We start from the raw sequence: 16,925 nt of genomic DNA on the forward strand, positions 1-16,925 counted from the left end.
TTGATGGTTTTCCTTTATAAACCCTATTAAAGGTTCTGATTTGGTTGGTCTCCAACTGTTTTGGCTCAGAATTAGGAATTCTAGTTTTGATGACAGCTCATGTGCATTGATTAGAAAAACATCTCGAAGAGCTATTAAGCATCAAGTTAATCACTACAAATGTAGTAATGGAGTATTTCATACTAAAAGTTCTTGATGATTCTGATTTTCAATTTATTATAGGATTAGTGCTACTATGGTCTGGATATGTGGTATCTCCCAAAAGCTCGTGTGTGAAACAATGCAAGAATGTTCCAAGGTGAAGCGATTAGATTATGAGAGCAGTCACCTAATCAGTGGGAAAATCCACTAATATGGATTAACAGGATGGTGACCGTAGGCAAGTAGGGGTGGCTGAAGGAAGTAGGTCACTGGGGCTGTGCCTTTGTGGTTTATATTTTGGCCCAGGTGAAGGAATTATTTCTCTCTCTGCTTCCTGGCTACCAGGAGCTAAGCAACTTTCCTCTACCATACCCTTTCACCAAGATGTTTTGCCTCAGACCCAGAGTTACGCACTCATTTGACCATGAGCTGATTCTTTGAAACTCTGAGCCAAAATAAACTTTTCCTCCTGTAAGTTTTCTGGTCAGGTCTTTGGTCATAACATCGAAAAGCTGACTAAACAATATACCCTTAAAGAAGCATCAGTAGTTAGTACCTACATAAGAGCACATTCGCCTATTCATTTTAAGTAGTCATATTTGAATTCTACCTGTCGAAATAATCCTTCCATCAACAGCATCAGGTAGTACGAAATGCTTCAGAGCAGGAGGGTAACTGGTGGGTATGTATTTGGGATGGTTTTCTAATGTCTAAAGAACACTATTTGTAGTACATTATAGTGTACTGTAGTACATATAGTATATCACTTTTTAAACCAAGGTGATCAGTCTTAAAATGAAAACCTTTGGGTCATCAGGTTTGGTCAGACCAACGTGACAGAATAAATCATCAACATGAAGACCCGACACATCTCACAAGGAGCAGACACTTCCAATTTATAGTTTGTTGGGAAGAGCCAAGCAGTCCTGCAAATCAAAATCCTAAAGAAAAGAACGTTCTACAGAAATAAGGCGTCATGAAAGGTGAACTTATAATTTCAAAGATGAATAGTACATATTAAAAAAAGATGACAGTTAGTGTAGCCTCCATTTTAAAAGCATGTGCTCAACAGATATTATCCTTTATAATGAGTGAGAAAAAGCTTCCTTTGAGTGTTTATTCAGATACCTGAAATGAGGTTATAGTTTCCTATATGGTCTGACTTTGAAAAACAGAAAAAAGAAAAACAATTCTATCTACTGTATCTCTAGCCCATACGATGGTTTGAGTCTTCTTTGTTAAAATACAAAGGTGACCATTTACTTCTGTTTGAAGGTTCCCCTTTGCCTGTAAACATGGTCTGGAGAAGGGATCTCACCCATACCTCCAGAGTCTCCACTCCTCTGAATAAAGCTCTCTCTTGACCTGTCATGACACTCTCCAGTGAGTGCCACCGGTCCTCAAATGTGTTTCTCTTTCTATTATTGCTCCAAGATTTCTCTTCAAAGACTGTAACTATGACATATTATTGTTTCCCCAAAGAAAAAAAATGAGCTTGCCAATCATGAGTCTTTGGGATCAAAGGAAATATTCAGTTAAAGAGATATACACATTTATACATAAATGACACATTATTTAAACCCTGTGTGAACAATTATGTGTTTTTCCAAATTCACAAGCAAGAAAACCTACCTGACTGGATCCTATTCATAGCCCAAAGTCAAAATAGAAATTACTGTAATAACAGAAACTCACAGAAATACACAGGCATCATAACTGACTTAGAATGGATTTAATATTTTTCCATGTTCAGAATACCAGGTTCATATCCCCGCCCGTCTCACTGACAGACCTTGGCTAGTCTTTTGATTGCTTTTGTCCTCAGGCAGGGCTGCCAAGTCCTTTTCCAAGCCTTACCCTGTCCATAGTTCAGGTCTCCTCAGTTCCAGCTCTTGCTCTGCGGCCAAGTTCTCCTTCACTGCCTAGGCTTTGAAATGAAATGCTTCCATGAAAGAAAGCCACCCTGCCACTCAGGGGGTGCAGGGCAAACAGCATATTCTTTCCATCCCTCTCCTTCCATAAATGCTAAATGCAATAGGGCATGGCTCTGGGTCTTACAGCCCTTTTGTTGCTAGTTTCCTGCTGCTGGTGCTGTCTCCTTCTCCCCAGCTCCTTTTCCTTTTATTTATTCAATTATGTAACCATAAAACTTGTTTTTAAGTATGCAAGGACATAAAATACCAGGATTTTAGTGACTGTGGTTCCCATAGTGAAAATTAACAGATCTGATGAGAGCTGGAAACAATTGAGCAATAATTCTGATAAATATTCTAAATACACCCTGAAGTCTATGAATGAGTATACGGACTCTTAGAACTGAGACTGCTGGGCCACACGTTATCCGAGAAGGTGGTTGAATCTCTGCACATATTTTAGGCAAAAAGTTGGCAAGTTTTTAACTTTTAAGAAGTTTCTGCAAATCTCTGCCAGCCTCTGCAAAGCCTTTTTCTAACAACATAATCAGAACCACTTTCCATTCCCTCGGGGTTCCAACTATGATAAACTTACTATCCACTTTTCCAACTCAACGAGTAAAATATGTACTTTGACTGGAATATCCTGTTTTATAATCTAAGTTACTTTAAAAACTATTTAAAAAGGCAAAAAGATTCTGAAATTTGTTCTACGCCAAGGTATAAGGCACAGAGTGAGGTATTATGAATACTTGTGAACACCATAACAAAGGAAATCATTCAGCACCATTCCAGCATACGCCCCACTCAGAGCCTCATGCATATTTAAATGAATTAATTTATTTTCTGCAATTTGCTCTTTAAGAGCTTAAGTGGCCATTTGCTGCTGTGTAGCTCAGGATTCTGTGCCTTGTTCTCTGAGTCACCAACTTATAGCTTGAGTGCTCCAGGTGTATTTATGCTCCCAAAGTATTTTAAATTACCCATTAGGAAATCCAATTTCCTATTTATAAGACTCAGAAGTGATTTTCCACTGTTAACTTTTTCTTAATTAAGGATATAGGCCTGAATTCACAGCAGAACTTTTGGTATGACGAGTATTCATTGGCCCCATGAGAGTCAATATTTTAGGATGCCATCAGTAGTGGAATCTCAGTCACTTAGGAAGGGCCACTCTTGGCTTCTCTTGGGATTTGCATTTGGGCATCCCTGAGAGTCCTTATGATGGTATCTACTATCTGCACTAAGCACTATGTGCGTAGGATCTCAATTCTTTCCATAGTCCACAACATGGTTATTAGTTTCTTTTTCACCGTTTAAATTTCAGGGATGAGAAAATGTAGGCTTAGAGAAGTAAGCCACCAGGTCACACACCTACTAAGTAGCAGAACAAGTATTTTAACCCAGCTCCCTCTTTCCAAATTTTACACCGATCCATTCATGTCTAAGGCATGTGATTGTGTTTTAGCAGGTAAAAATGATTAAGATCGAATTTCTGCTTTTAAGGAATTATGATTCAGTAAGGAAAAGGGTGCTAAGGCAATTATAGAAAATATTAAAAACTCAAGGCTACAAGTTCCTTAGATACCCAAAACATACTTTGAAAATTCAGAGAAATTAAAGTCCACATCTGGTGGAGATAAAGGGAATATCTTCAAGATGCAATTGCTGCTTTCAGAGGCCTATAAAACAAGGTGGGGCTCAGAACACAGAAGTTGTAGATTTTGGAACATCAGATAAGTGGCCCATTCCAGGGTACAGCTCTTGAGCTATGGATGACTGAAATGAATCTAAGAATATGAAACATTTGGTTTTATTATAGGTTGGAGTTCAGAGCCTATCACCTGCTGGTGGGCTCCCCCTTATGAACAATTCCTGAATTTAAGGAAAAACACGTTGGACACAACAGAACTGTGTCTCCATGATGAACAGGGTGTCTCTAAGACTTTTGTTGTGAAGGATCTCTCAAAGGACATCTCAGCTACTCATATTGTGAGACAGAGAGGAAATCTCCCATGGCAAAAGTGACCATCCTAGATTCATGTCAGGTTTTGTATCTGATTCCATCCTAGGTGCAACTGCTTCTAGATTCTCTAAATTTTGGTCCAACTTAGTGTCCCAGCCATGCTGCCGTACATTCTCCATCTCAACTTCCTGTTCTGCCACGATGCCCACTATTCCTGTTTCTTCCTGGGAGAAAGCAGCTTGCGCTTTCATTCTTAATGATGCAGTTCAAACATGAAGGCCACAAGGCCAAACCGTAAGCGAATCCCTCTTTCCTGATGATCTCATGTTAGTGCTTGCCATCTGACTGAATCCCTTTGGAAACCTTTGGCTTTTAACTCACGGCAAGTGGTCCAGAGCCTGAGCAGTCAATGTGGTGCAGTAATCTGTTTGAGGAGTTCTTTCATTCGGTAAATATGTGCTCAGTGATTGCTCTGTTCAGGAGCTGCTCTAATTGTTCATGATACAGAAGAGAACGAGACAGGCAATGCTGCTGCTCTCATGAAGTTTAACTTTTAGCGAGGGGAAGACAGACAATGATTTCACAAAATAATTTAAGAAAAAACCAGCAATGACTGCAATGAAGAAAATAAAACAGGGTGACATGCCGTAGAGTGCTGTGTTGGGAGGGGAAGGTACCGTGCTATTTTAGACCTGGTTCTTAGAAACCAGGGAACCAGTATTTACATCGACACTGAAATGCTGCAGTGTACAAGATACAATGAAGAGAGGGGGACTAGAATTTGAGGTAGAGGAAACAGTAAGTACATAGGGTTATAGCAGGAACTAAAAGTTGTGAGACTGGAGTTGAGTGAGGGAGAGAGGATTGGCCTCCAGGCTGGAGATGGGGCTGTGAGACACAGCAGGAGAGTAGCTTTCACTCCAAATATGCAGGCAAGCTGTTAGAGGGTTCTGAACTGGGGAGTGGCAGAGACTGACTTTGGAGTTAAAAAGATTGGGTTGCTTTATGCTTCTTAGGAAGACGCAACAGGGTTCCAGGAGAGATAAGGAGATGGCTTGGACTGGGATCACAGTAGGCTCATGACTGAGGAGATGGGAGAAAGAGAGAATGAGCTTTTGCTTTGAGCAACTTGTAGATGATGCTTGTTTATGTCACCTACACAGGAAAGTGGGATGCAGAAAGAAAAGCAGGTTGAAACAAAATCAAGTTGTTTGTTTGTTCAGTGGTTTTGTTAGGTTAGACAAGGTTCTTAGACATTCATTCAACAAAGATATGCCAAATGACAACTCCCGCACCTTCTCTTCTGAGCAGCAGGGATAAGATACAAATAAAGGAGATGGGGTTTCTGAACTGGGGTGCCGATCATATTCCAGGAATCTTGGTGCAAATGAAGAACAGGTAGAAAGGGCAGCGGTGGAAGTATATGTTTGAGAAATAGTGGCATTTAGATGTCCTTAAAGCTAAGGATCATGATAAGATGATTTAGACACAGCTTAGAGAAAAAAGAAGACAGAACCCAGACCAGACCAAGCAAAAACAGGTTGTTTTTTTAATGAAAAATGATGTAGATAAAATAAATTCATTGACTTCTAGGTAACAAACTTATCTTAAATTTATCTTAATTTGCTAGGGAACATTGATTAATATGGCAATTGACCCTGCTCCCTGCCCCAAGTTTCTAGATTTTTAGGCACAAGTGTGATGAAGTTACTGATGCACTTTCATTCCCTCCTTATTAGAAATTTATTCAGGGTACAATGAATGAGAAAGCACAGCTAGGTATAAAATTGGAACTACGAAACTCTGAGTAATTGTGATTGGTAGCGGTGGTGGCTGAATAGGTAATGAGGCACCCACAGATGATGGGGGTGCACTTCCCATGGCCTGCCTCTCCCTCTGCAGGCTTCTTTCCAATCCAAAGAAGAGGCTGGGTTGCCTTGAGAGGCATTAAGAGTGAAAGTTCAGGGCTGGGGATGTGGCTCAAGCGGTAGCGCGCTCGCCTGGCATGCGTGCGGCCTGGGTTCGATCCTCAGCACCACATACCAACAAAGATGTTGTGTCCGCCGAAAACTAAAAAATAAATATTAAAAATTCTCTCTCTCTCACTCTCTCTCTCTCCTCTCTCACTCTCTCTTTAAAAAAAAAAAGAGTGAAAGTTCACCTGTTTTAATGAACTAAAAAAATCAAAATCATGAGTACTTATGCTTACAAATTATTTGGGGCCTGACATACAGTGGATCAAGACACATTGGGACACTTAAGAACTGCTACCTTGGCCACCCTTGCCCAATCAGTAGTCCCAAACCACCCTGTCCACTATTTCCTCCCTGCTAGGGAGACATCTGGAATTGAAGAATCCTTTGTTTTCAACAATTAGTTCTTGGAGTTCAAATTTAATGAGAAAGTTTTTTTTAAATCCACTCTCCTTGACAAGTGCTTTAAATTCACCAAATTTTAACTTTCGCCCAGTCCCATACCCGCGGCATTTGTCCTGAGTGCCGTCTTCTGTGAATGTCTTCGCAGTCACACCCAATTCAACGTTCTCATCTCATTCCTGCTCTCCGGTCTCCAGGTGGACCTGAATAGACCTCTCTCTAGCTCCTCCCCAAATCCCCACTTCCATTCTGTCCGCGCATGTCACATCCACACTTCAGCAGCTTCTCCCCATCCCTTCCACCCTTCCCTCGGCCTCTGGAGTTGCTTGGTTCCTTCTGGTCTTTTAACACAAACAGACTCTCTTTCACCTTGGTCCTGACGACCTCTTGGATAATGAAACCTCCTTTTCTATGGATCTTCCTGAACTGCTGATAAACCTTTTTGAAAAAGCTTAATAAATGGACTGTCTTGTACCCTCAGAAGTACCCTCCAACCACCCTAAAGAATAGAAATCTGTCTTCTGTCCTTACTATGCTCCTACTCTTCTGCATGTTCAAGAGTGACAAATCTAGTCCTCTAGCAAAATCCAACCATTTGGATCTCTTTCGAATCTGATCAAACTCATGAGTCCTCTTCAAGTGGCAGCTTCTTCCTTTCCTCCTCCTGCCTATCTCACTGCTGTCCACCTTTTATCAGGATCTACAATTTTTTACCCAACATTGAGTAATCACATTCTCAGTTACTTACTCCACTGGTTGACAGTGCTACAGAAATGTGCAAGGCCTAAATATAGAAATGAGGGAAGGAGCCACTCTGATAAGGAATCTTACTATTAATCAATGTCTGTTAAACATCTAGCATGAAGGATCTTTCTAAGTAGAACAGGGAGCAAAACCCAAAGGACTCACAAACTTAAGTACAAATAGATTAAAATAAATATACAAAATAATTGGAACAAACAAAAGCCCACTTTTTAACACTTACATTATATGGTTAAGAACGCCCCATAGGAAATGGTAGAGTAAGCAGAAGTGGGGTTTTGCTGTTTTCTTTCTTTTTGCAAAGCAAATACTATAAGATTCAGGAATAAAAGACACACTAATGAGAGAGACAATTTCATTAGATTTTGTTTTTACAATGATACTTGCCCTCAAATGAGAGGGTTTTTGTGTTTGCTTACCATTTTCAACATCTAAAAGGGGAGTCTAAATGAATGCTTAGATATTGACTCAGGTTCACAACAATGAGCTTTAAAAAAAAAATCAGGGAGCAGAGGATTCATTTGAAACTTTAAATACCTCAAATAAGTTGGGAATTTTCACAGATTCCTCCACTGCCCCTCACTATCAGCCGCTCTCTTGACACATAGATACACATGCACATACCCACAAACTCCCTTTTGTATCCATATTCTCGATTATTTCACTTTAAACCATATAAATTTCTGGCAGTGTTTATAAATATATTCTACCATTAAAATTTGACCTATCCTTTATTATTTTAGTTGCCTTAAAGATTTATGATTTTATAAATAAAAACAAAACCCTTGCTTCATTTTCTTTTGCCATTGTGCAATCGATTCTGTCCACTTACAGAATTCACATGGGTAAAATGCACCTGCTTACATAAAAGTGCTGCTAATGACATAAAATATGCATGACACTATTCTAAACAACTAGAAAGAGACACAGACAACAAGACAAGCACTAAGTCCTGGAGGCAGAGGCACTGTAGTAAATAAAGGGAATAGGAAATATACACAAAGAACCGCACTGGCTGGTATCATGGCACACTTCAGGGGTTTAAAGGAAAGAGAATTTGCATTTAGTTATGGGAAATTCATGAACAGGGTGACATGCATGGGACTTGAAGCTGGGGGAAATGCTAAAGAACATATTGGGGTGAATAACAGGGAGTGGGGCCCTGTATTATGGAGGAAATGGCTTGTATGTTGGATGTCAAGTGTCTGTTCTTTGGCTCTCAGAAGGACAGACTAAAATAGCATAATATTACATTGAGAATAATGATGAAGACTAATGTAACAGTGAAAAGAACTTTTGAGTTTAGTACAAAGTCATTCATTTAAAGAAAAATGTCGGGGAGAATTGCAGTTGTATGTGCATCCTAACTGCGGGGGCAGCCAGCCAGGAGGGGGAGGCTTTTGGGGATGCTGTCCTTACTCACTTTGCTCCATGAGCAGGAATCAGATCCTCCCCAGCTGTTTTACTGTATCCACCTACAGGGATGAGCCCAGTTTACTTAATTCCCAGGGCATTTAACGTGCACCATGTCACTACAGCAGTAGGAAATAAAACTTCTTTACTCTTACTTAAGGAAAATAAGCCTTTGGTGAAGTATAAGTCAATAGAAACACATGGGTTTCAGTTTTTACTTTATATGTCAAAATTTTCTTTCCTGCAGTGAATTATTTCTCTTTCCTGGAAGATTTTTTTTTTTCACTTGTACACTGCACATAAATACTTCTCTAAATAGTTAAAAAAAAAAAAGGGCTATCATTTCTAGCTGGTAAAAACAAAAAATCAGAATGCCTTCTTAGTTTGGTAATTTTTTTTCCCCCAAGTTGTACTCCAGGCACACATATATGGAGGAAAAAAAAATCAGATTTAAGGATAATCGACAGAAAAGTTTTTAATTTGCAATTAAAAGGGGTCCAGAGAACAGATGAGTGAAAAAGGCCAAACATGCAACCCGGTGACTGTTGAGGAGACAGCGCCGGGGCTGTTGGCACTGGAGTGGCGGGGAATCTGGACACGGCTGGTGAATTATCATTGGGGTATTTCAGTGACTGTGACCAGTGTGCTTCGGCTGTGACTCGGGTAAAATGAGCAACGGTTCTAGAGTCCTGATCCTAGCTGTGAACCCAACAGCACAGGACAGAGATGGCACAAAATGTCTTCCTCTACAGTGTTTAAAAGCTCCTGTTATACAGTGAACTACAGCACAGCACATAGAACCTACCAGAAGGGTATACGCAGCACCCACCTCTGACACCGCCTCCCTGTGTCTCCGCCTGTAACTGCTTCTCATGGGAACTCTGCGCTGCCACCACATAAAAACCAAGGAGGACAGGGATGTCTTCCTAGAAAATCAACTCCTAGAAGTTATGATCTGGACTCTTCCTTCTCTCTGTGGCTTCAGAGGCACAATTCCAAACATGTGGGGACCCTTAGGTATCACCTACCACTCCTCTTCGTTTCCACGAGAATCCAGGTAACTTCCTAGTATTGCACCCACTGCTGGTCACTGACTCAGAACTGACCTCACTGTCATCCTTCCTCCGTTTTACTAACTGAAGCAAATGTTTCATGTCTTTTTCCTGCTACATTTCAGGGAAACTAAGATAGAAATTACAGTCAGAGAAGGCAAGTTATTTGTTAAGGAATAACCTCTAGAGATTTATTTTGTCAAGGGGCATATAGCACTGAGCTGTTCTTTTTATGCACTGTTTTTATAAACTTCTCAAAGTCAGAGATCTCTTTCCTCTTTTTGGTTCAGTTTGACTAATTTGGTGTTGTACTCTGTCAGCTTGAGAATTCACCTACTCATTATGTAATCTGTACCTTGAGTTTTTCCCTGTAAGTACAGAAGAATGCATTTTATTATTATGTAAGCATTGACTTCATGCAAACCTTATTTGGGCTTCAGAGATTCATACCCTGTACATATCTATGATAGCATTTTGGTGCACACGCCTCTGCTTTGGTCTCCATCCTGGGTCTTTCCCCAGTTTGATCCTTCCTCCTTTTAATTTAAACCTACTCTCCTCCAAATATTTTCAGCTTTTTCACAATTTGACTTTCAAAGAACCTGGGGGAGAAAGTGGCAGCTCACTGCTGAGAAGCCTGACTGCAGTTTCAACCTCCTGTAACCAAACCATCCTGAACTCTATTATTATTGTTCTTTCTTGTTCTCCCTTGGATCTCTAGGCACTCAGAACCCCATTGAATCATTTGTTCCCTTCATGAATGCTAAATACTTCTTTTTTTTTTCCCCCTGTGGAACTACTTGCTACAAGTTCTTTGAGAACCATGATGAATGGCAACACTTGGTTTATAATCACCCCAGAAATAAACTATCACACGGAGCCTGAGTTCCGTTTAAATGACACCCCCTGCAACCTACAGGCACACTGACTTGTGCATTTGAAGTTCACAGAGTGCAAAGGAGCATCTTAGGTGGCACCTACAGCAGGATTTTAATTAGTAAGGTGCTTATTCTCTAACTCCTTTGCTTTGAACCTGCGCAGTTTCAGAGAAAACACGTTTGAGATAAGTTATTTCATCATGTCCAAAGCTTTTAATAATAGATATGCCTATTATTAGCGACCAATCAATTTTATGTACACAGAGGGCTGAGTCAGAAAAAATGAATTCGGATAATTTATTTAACATCTTGTGTTTTGGTTTTCTTCTCTATGAGGTGGGGATAATAATACTTACTTTACATTAATAAAAAACTTGATGTTATACAAATAAGAAAGAGTCTAGAGTAAAGACAGGGGATCCATGAAAGTATACAAGAATACAAAGTATCATTATTTGGGCCCAGAGAAAATTCTACCCAATGCACTGTTCCCATAATAAAAGTTTATCTACAGCACCCCTTGATTCTTTTTCTACAATTCATGTAATCACCAAAGTTATTGCTTTCTTGTCTCAATATATTAACTGGACGGCTGAATGCACACAGCCCACATCTGAATCAGCACAAAAATGAAACCTGGAGGAGGGAAAATAGAAAGGGACTCTTGAGCTTCCACCAAAGTCATTCTCATCCGTCAACTTGCCCACATAAATACTGGGAAATCAACTCATTTAAACAACTGGGAGGCAAACCTGAACTGTAATAGTGTTCTTGAGTGCAGGCCAATGAAATATTGGCCTGCACACAAACTCCCATTTGTCATATTCTCTACAAATGCACGTTAATTGTTTTCATATTTAAATGCCCAGAATCAACCATAACAAATGTGTTTGTCAGATTGTTGGGAGTTTTCTAAAAACAAAGCAGGACTACTATGACATACAGTAAATTATTGTTGGTTCCGTGTTCTTAGCAAAACCACACAAGGGCAAGGACTTAAAAGAAGAGAAATCATTCATGTCTAATTTAAATCTTAAGACAGAAAATGGAACTAGAGCTGAGTTAATGAAATATATATTTAATCCTACTTTGTAGTGGCCTGTGTGTCATTAGTCTTCTATGCCTGAAAATATAAAATTTGCTGACAAATATAATATTCAAAAATCCTACAGAATGATGTAATCTAAAAAATAGTACTGTTCCTCCTTTTATTCTTCTAACTTGAGAAGGAGAAGTGATTACACTGCCTATCAACTCTACTGTCCCCAAACCTGGTCCATTTCATAAAAGCTGGGTCTTGTGGTTTCCTCTGATTATCAACATGTGCAATCATTTCCTAATGCTAATATTCAGCACTTGTTAATTTCATGGTCTAAAACCATAGACAACAAGGAAATGCAGACTTCTGTTCTGCCATAGCACTGGTGTGTGTGTGTGTGTGTGTGTGTGTGTGTGTGTGTGTGTGTGTATGTGTGTGTGTAAGACCTGGGAATTAAAGTAGCAACTGTGTAACTATAAATGGTTTGATAGTGTGTGTGCATTCAGTAAGACCAATGACTCTTCAGCTGAACTTTAACGACCTTTTGGTTCCTGAGATTCTAAGGATATGAGGTTATAAAAGCTACAAGGGTGAGTCAAACTTTCTGCCTCCTGTTTTCTCAATGTCTTAATCACACATTAGATTACTGCCTGTGGCTGGTAGAAAGTTACCAGTCTCTCATGTACGTACAGCCTCAGAGGCTGAACAAGAGAGGAAACTTAAAAGGTTAGAAAGAAGAAATAGGACTAATAAAAAAATAGTTACAACCCACAGGGTAATGGAGCTTTATCTCTGGCCTAAGCAAACCTTCCAACTTCTTCATGGTTCGCAAGCATCAGAATATACACTCGGATAATCTTGAGTAGGAACTCTGGTGTGGCTTTTAATCTTGAGTAGGAACTCTCAGTCAGCTTTTCCTTGCTGTGACCAAAACTCCTGATAAGAGTAACTTAGAGGAGGTATTATGGCTTAGATATGGGATGTCCTCTAAAAGCTTCTGTATTAATGCAGACATGTTTGAAGCTAAAACAATTAGATTATGAGAGCTGCAACCTAATCAGTGGATTAATCCATTTGATGGGTTAATAATTTAAATGAAGTCAATGGGTGGTAACTCTAGGTAGGTGGGGCATGGCTGGAGAAAGTGGGTCTCTGGGAAATGCCCTTGAGGACTGTGTCTTGAACACTTGGCTTCTCCCTCTTTCTCTCTGCTTTCCGTCTGCCCCAAGGTGAGCAGCTTTCCTATACAATGCCCTTCTGCTATGAAGTGTCGGCAACCCCTCAGTCCCAGAGCAATGGAGTTGCCAACCATGGACTGAACTTCTGAAACTATGAGCCAAAATATTCTTTTCCTCTTCTAAGTTGTTCCTTGTCAGAAACTTTTGTCAGAGCAATGAAAACTGACAAAGTTGGAGAACAGAACCAGGCTGAATGAAGACTGTCCCCCTCATTGTCTTATATGGGCCCCAAATAAAACATGTCTGCATAATTTAGTTTTTGTTTATCTTGAGTCTTTACCATGCTAGGTAAGACCAAGGTGGATGACAGCACCGAGATACATTTTCTCAAAAAGAATAGAAATTGTCTTCCATGCGTCAATTTTCAGTCATTCTAGAGATTCAATGACAGAACAATTGTATTCAAGAAGTATTATTTCAGAAAATTGTTAAATTCACTGATTGTAGACCTGATATGTCAGGCTGAATTAATGGTCTGCCCAAAACATTCATGCTATAATCCCTGTAAGCTGTTACTAGGTTATGTAAGTGGCAAGAGTGTCTTTGAAGATATGAGTAAATTGAAAACCTGAGGAGAAATCACCCTGGATTATCTAGGTTGTCATGATGTAGTCTCAAATTCCTTAAAATAGGGATGCTTGAGAGTTAATCAAAGAAAAAGTTTTGACAATGGAAAAGAGGTCAGAGAAAGAGAAAGGTAATGACATTGCCAGCCCTGAAGAAGGAAGTGGTCAGGATCCATATCACCAGACATCAGAATCTTCTATATTGCAACAAGAATTCCCTCTGCGCTATATTTTCCCCAAGTCTGCACCCTGTCAGCCAGATCTTCTTTACTTGTGTTTTGTTTATTGCTGTCTTGACTGATTTCTCTAGTTTCATTCTTAAGTGTCTGGACTTTGGGAGTAGATGTCAATATTATCCTGATCCTAAGAAGAGACAAAGACCATATGAGAAGAAAATTACAGAACAGCTTCACTTAGGAATATGGATGCAAAAATCCTCAACCAAATACTAGGGAGTCCAATCAAGCAACGTATTAAAAGAACATCATGACTAAGTGGAACCCATCTCAGGCAAGCATGCTTATTTAATATCTTAAATTCACTCACTATAATACATTGTATGAATAGAATATAAAAAACCACATCCTTATTTCAATAGGTGCAGAAAAACACATTTGAAAAAATCGAGTACTCTTTCATGATAAAAAACATTCAAGAAACTAAGCACAGAATGGAACTTCCTTAATCTTATAAGAGATGACCAAGAAAACTCATGGAAAATATATACCTAATGCCGAAATATTGGATGATTTCCTTCAAAGATTATGACCAAGAAATGATGTCCACTCTCACTGCTTTTATTTGGTATTGTACTAGATGGTTTAGCCTCAGCAATTTGGCAAAAAAATAGAAATAAAGGCATCTGGATTTGAAAAGAATTATTCAAACTACTTCTGCGGAAACATGATCTTGAATAGAGAAAACTCCAAAAAATCCATTGAAAAACCATTAATACCAATAAATTGGTTGTGAGATATGAGCTCAGTTAATAGAAAAACAATCATATTTATTTTCATCTACAAGTAACAATCTGAAAATGGAATTAAGAACACAATTCTACCCCAGGTAAGGTGGTGCATGCCTGTAATCCCAGTGGCTAGGGAGACTGAGTCAGGAGGATCACAAGTTCAGAGCAGCCTCAACTTAGTGAGGCCCTAAGCAACTTAGTGAGACCCTGTCTCAAAATAAAAAATAAAAAGAGTTGGGGATGTGGCTCAGTGGGCAAGTGTTCTGTGTTCAATTCCCAGTACTAGAACAAAAAAACAACAAAACACCACAGTACTGTTCACAACAGCATCAAAAATAATAAAAAATAATAATACTTAAATTTTAATTTAATAAAAGAATTGCAAAGCTAATACTTTAAAAATATGAAAATAAATTTTAAAAGATCTAATTAAATAAAAAACATTTTGGGTTCATGGACTGGAAGATTTACCATTGTTAAGATGGCCAGCTACAGAAATCATGCAGTCTGTATCAAAATCTCAGCTGACTTTTTTTGCAAAAATCAATACACCAATCTTTGACCATTACCTAATTCTACATAAAAATTAAGTTAAAATGGACCTAGAACCTAAATCTAAGAGAAAAAAAATGAATTTTTAGGGAAAAAATAGGAGCAAACTTTTATGATATAGAATTTGGCAAAGAATTCTTAAGTAGGACATCAAAAGCCTAAGCAACAGCAACAACAAACAACAACAAAAACAGATGAATTAGGTCTCCTTGAAATTAAGAACATTTTTACTCCAATGAATACCATTAAATAAAAGAAATGAGAAACCACAGAGTGAGAAAAATATTTGTAAATCATAGACTTGCATTCAGATCGTAAAAAGAACTTTTACAACTCGGTTAGAAAAGACAAGCTACCTAATTACAAAATGCCCAAAGGATCTCCATGACAGAGACATGTGGTCAACAAATACAGAAAAAGATGTTCCACGTTGTTAGCCAGGGGGACATGAATGAAACCACAAAGAGATACGCTTCACACACACACAAAATGGCTAGAATCAAAAATTCAGATGAAAGTAACTGTTTGCAAAGACTTGGAGATGGTGGAACCCTTGAGAGTTGGTGGTGGGAATATAAATTGGTGCAATCTCTTTAGAAAGCAGTCTGGAAGTTTTTCAGTAATTAAGTTTACATTTATAATATGACCCAGCAACTCCCCTCCTAGGGATGTACCTAAGAGAAATGAAAATCAGAAATTTCACATAGACGTTGTCCATAATGTTTATAGCAGAATCACTTATAATAGAATAAGGTAGAAATAATCCAAATGTCCATTGATGTATAGCAGAATATTACTCAGCCATAACTACCAAATGAAATGCTGATAAATCCTACATTGATGAACACTGAAAGCATTAAAATAAAATCCATATACGATTCCACTCATATGAGAGTCTAGAATAGGAAAATCCACATGAACAGAGATTAGAGAAGAAGCTGCTTAGGGCTAAGGCGAGAAGGATAGAACAGGAGCACAGGACGGTGACAACTAAAATGTAGGTGGTTTCTTTTTTAAGCGATGAGCATGTTGTAGAGTTGGTAATTGTCGCACGCACCCCTGAAAATATCAGATATCATTGAAATCTTCATTTTAATGGGTGAATTTATGGTTTGTGAATTTTATTACAGTAAAACTGTTTAAAAGAAGATGACCTTGCCTTGTAGCTTAGAAATCATGCAGTCCCTATCAAAATCTCAGCTGAGAGAATCAGGTCTTGCCTTCTAGAAGATTCTGCTAGTCTGATTCCTTCCTTTTAGCTTGCTCACGGTCATCTACAACTCTGTGTTTTAGACAGAGTTCAGCATACACAAGACCTTTTTGCAGTGCACAATTATGAAAATGAAAGATCAGATCTTTGTTCCCATCATTGCCTCTGACCTGTTTTATACCGTGTGAAGTTAGGTGGTACTTTGTAATACTGTAATACACTTTTTTAAAAAAATGAACACAGCAGCTTGTGATCTCTTAAAAATCATATTTAAAGGGTAAAAAAAATGACTCATATAAAACCAAAATTAACATGTCAAATATTTTATGAGAAACATTGATTGATGAGAAAACTAATAAGTAAAATCTGGTCCAAAGGAGACTGCAAACTACAGACATGTCTATGGACCATCAGGATTTGCTGAAATCAATAGGAAACTGGCCAGTTCTATAATGTGAAAATCCACGTGTTTACACAGAACAAAAGTTCATTTGACTTAATGTAAATCGGAATCATTTTCATTATGATTAGTAAGTTAACATCAAAGTACAGAAATGTGCAAAATAATAAAAAATTAGAAAAGTCTAGGGCTGGGATGTGGCTCAAGTGGTAGTGCGCTCGCCTGGCATGCGTGGGGCGCTGGGTTCGATCCTCAGCACCACATAAAAATAAAATAAAGATGTTGTATCCACTGAAAACTGAAAAATAAATATTAAAAAATTCTCTCTCTCTCTCTTCTCTCTCTCTCTCTCTTAAAAAAAAAAGTCTAAATGTCTCATAGAATCAGAAAACCTTTGAACCAATCCTATCATCAATCCACTGAAAGATATCTAGGATTTTTCTTTTTTTTTTT

General features: G+C 38.6%; 2 protein-coding genes across 40 annotated transcripts in view; one reads left to right on the forward strand and one right to left on the reverse strand.

The window, feature by feature from the left end:
* The window catches only part of LOC101967955 (thiamine pyrophosphokinase 1), a 372,786-nt gene that overhangs the window by 110,658 nt on the left and 245,203 nt on the right, over window positions 1-16,925 (reverse strand). The window lies entirely within an intron of this gene.
* LOC110598265 (uncharacterized) overlaps window positions 1-16,925 on the forward strand; it is a 64,909-nt gene that overhangs the window by 3,347 nt on the left and 44,637 nt on the right. For 10 of the 12 annotated variants that reach the window (XR_013435479.1, XM_078040727.1, XM_078040728.1 and 7 more), the window contains one exon: window positions 959-1,124. The exons of the other annotated variants lie outside the window; for them this stretch is intronic. The gene's annotated coding sequence lies outside the window, so the exon portion shown is untranslated. The remainder of the gene's footprint in view (window positions 1-958; window positions 1,125-16,925) is intronic. 12 annotated transcript variants of the gene reach the window in all.

The sequence above is a fragment of the Ictidomys tridecemlineatus genome, chromosome 2, assembly GCF_052094955.1.
Source record: "Ictidomys tridecemlineatus isolate mIctTri1 chromosome 2, mIctTri1.hap1, whole genome shotgun sequence".
Lineage (NCBI taxonomy): Eukaryota > Metazoa > Chordata > Mammalia > Rodentia > Sciuridae > Ictidomys > Ictidomys tridecemlineatus.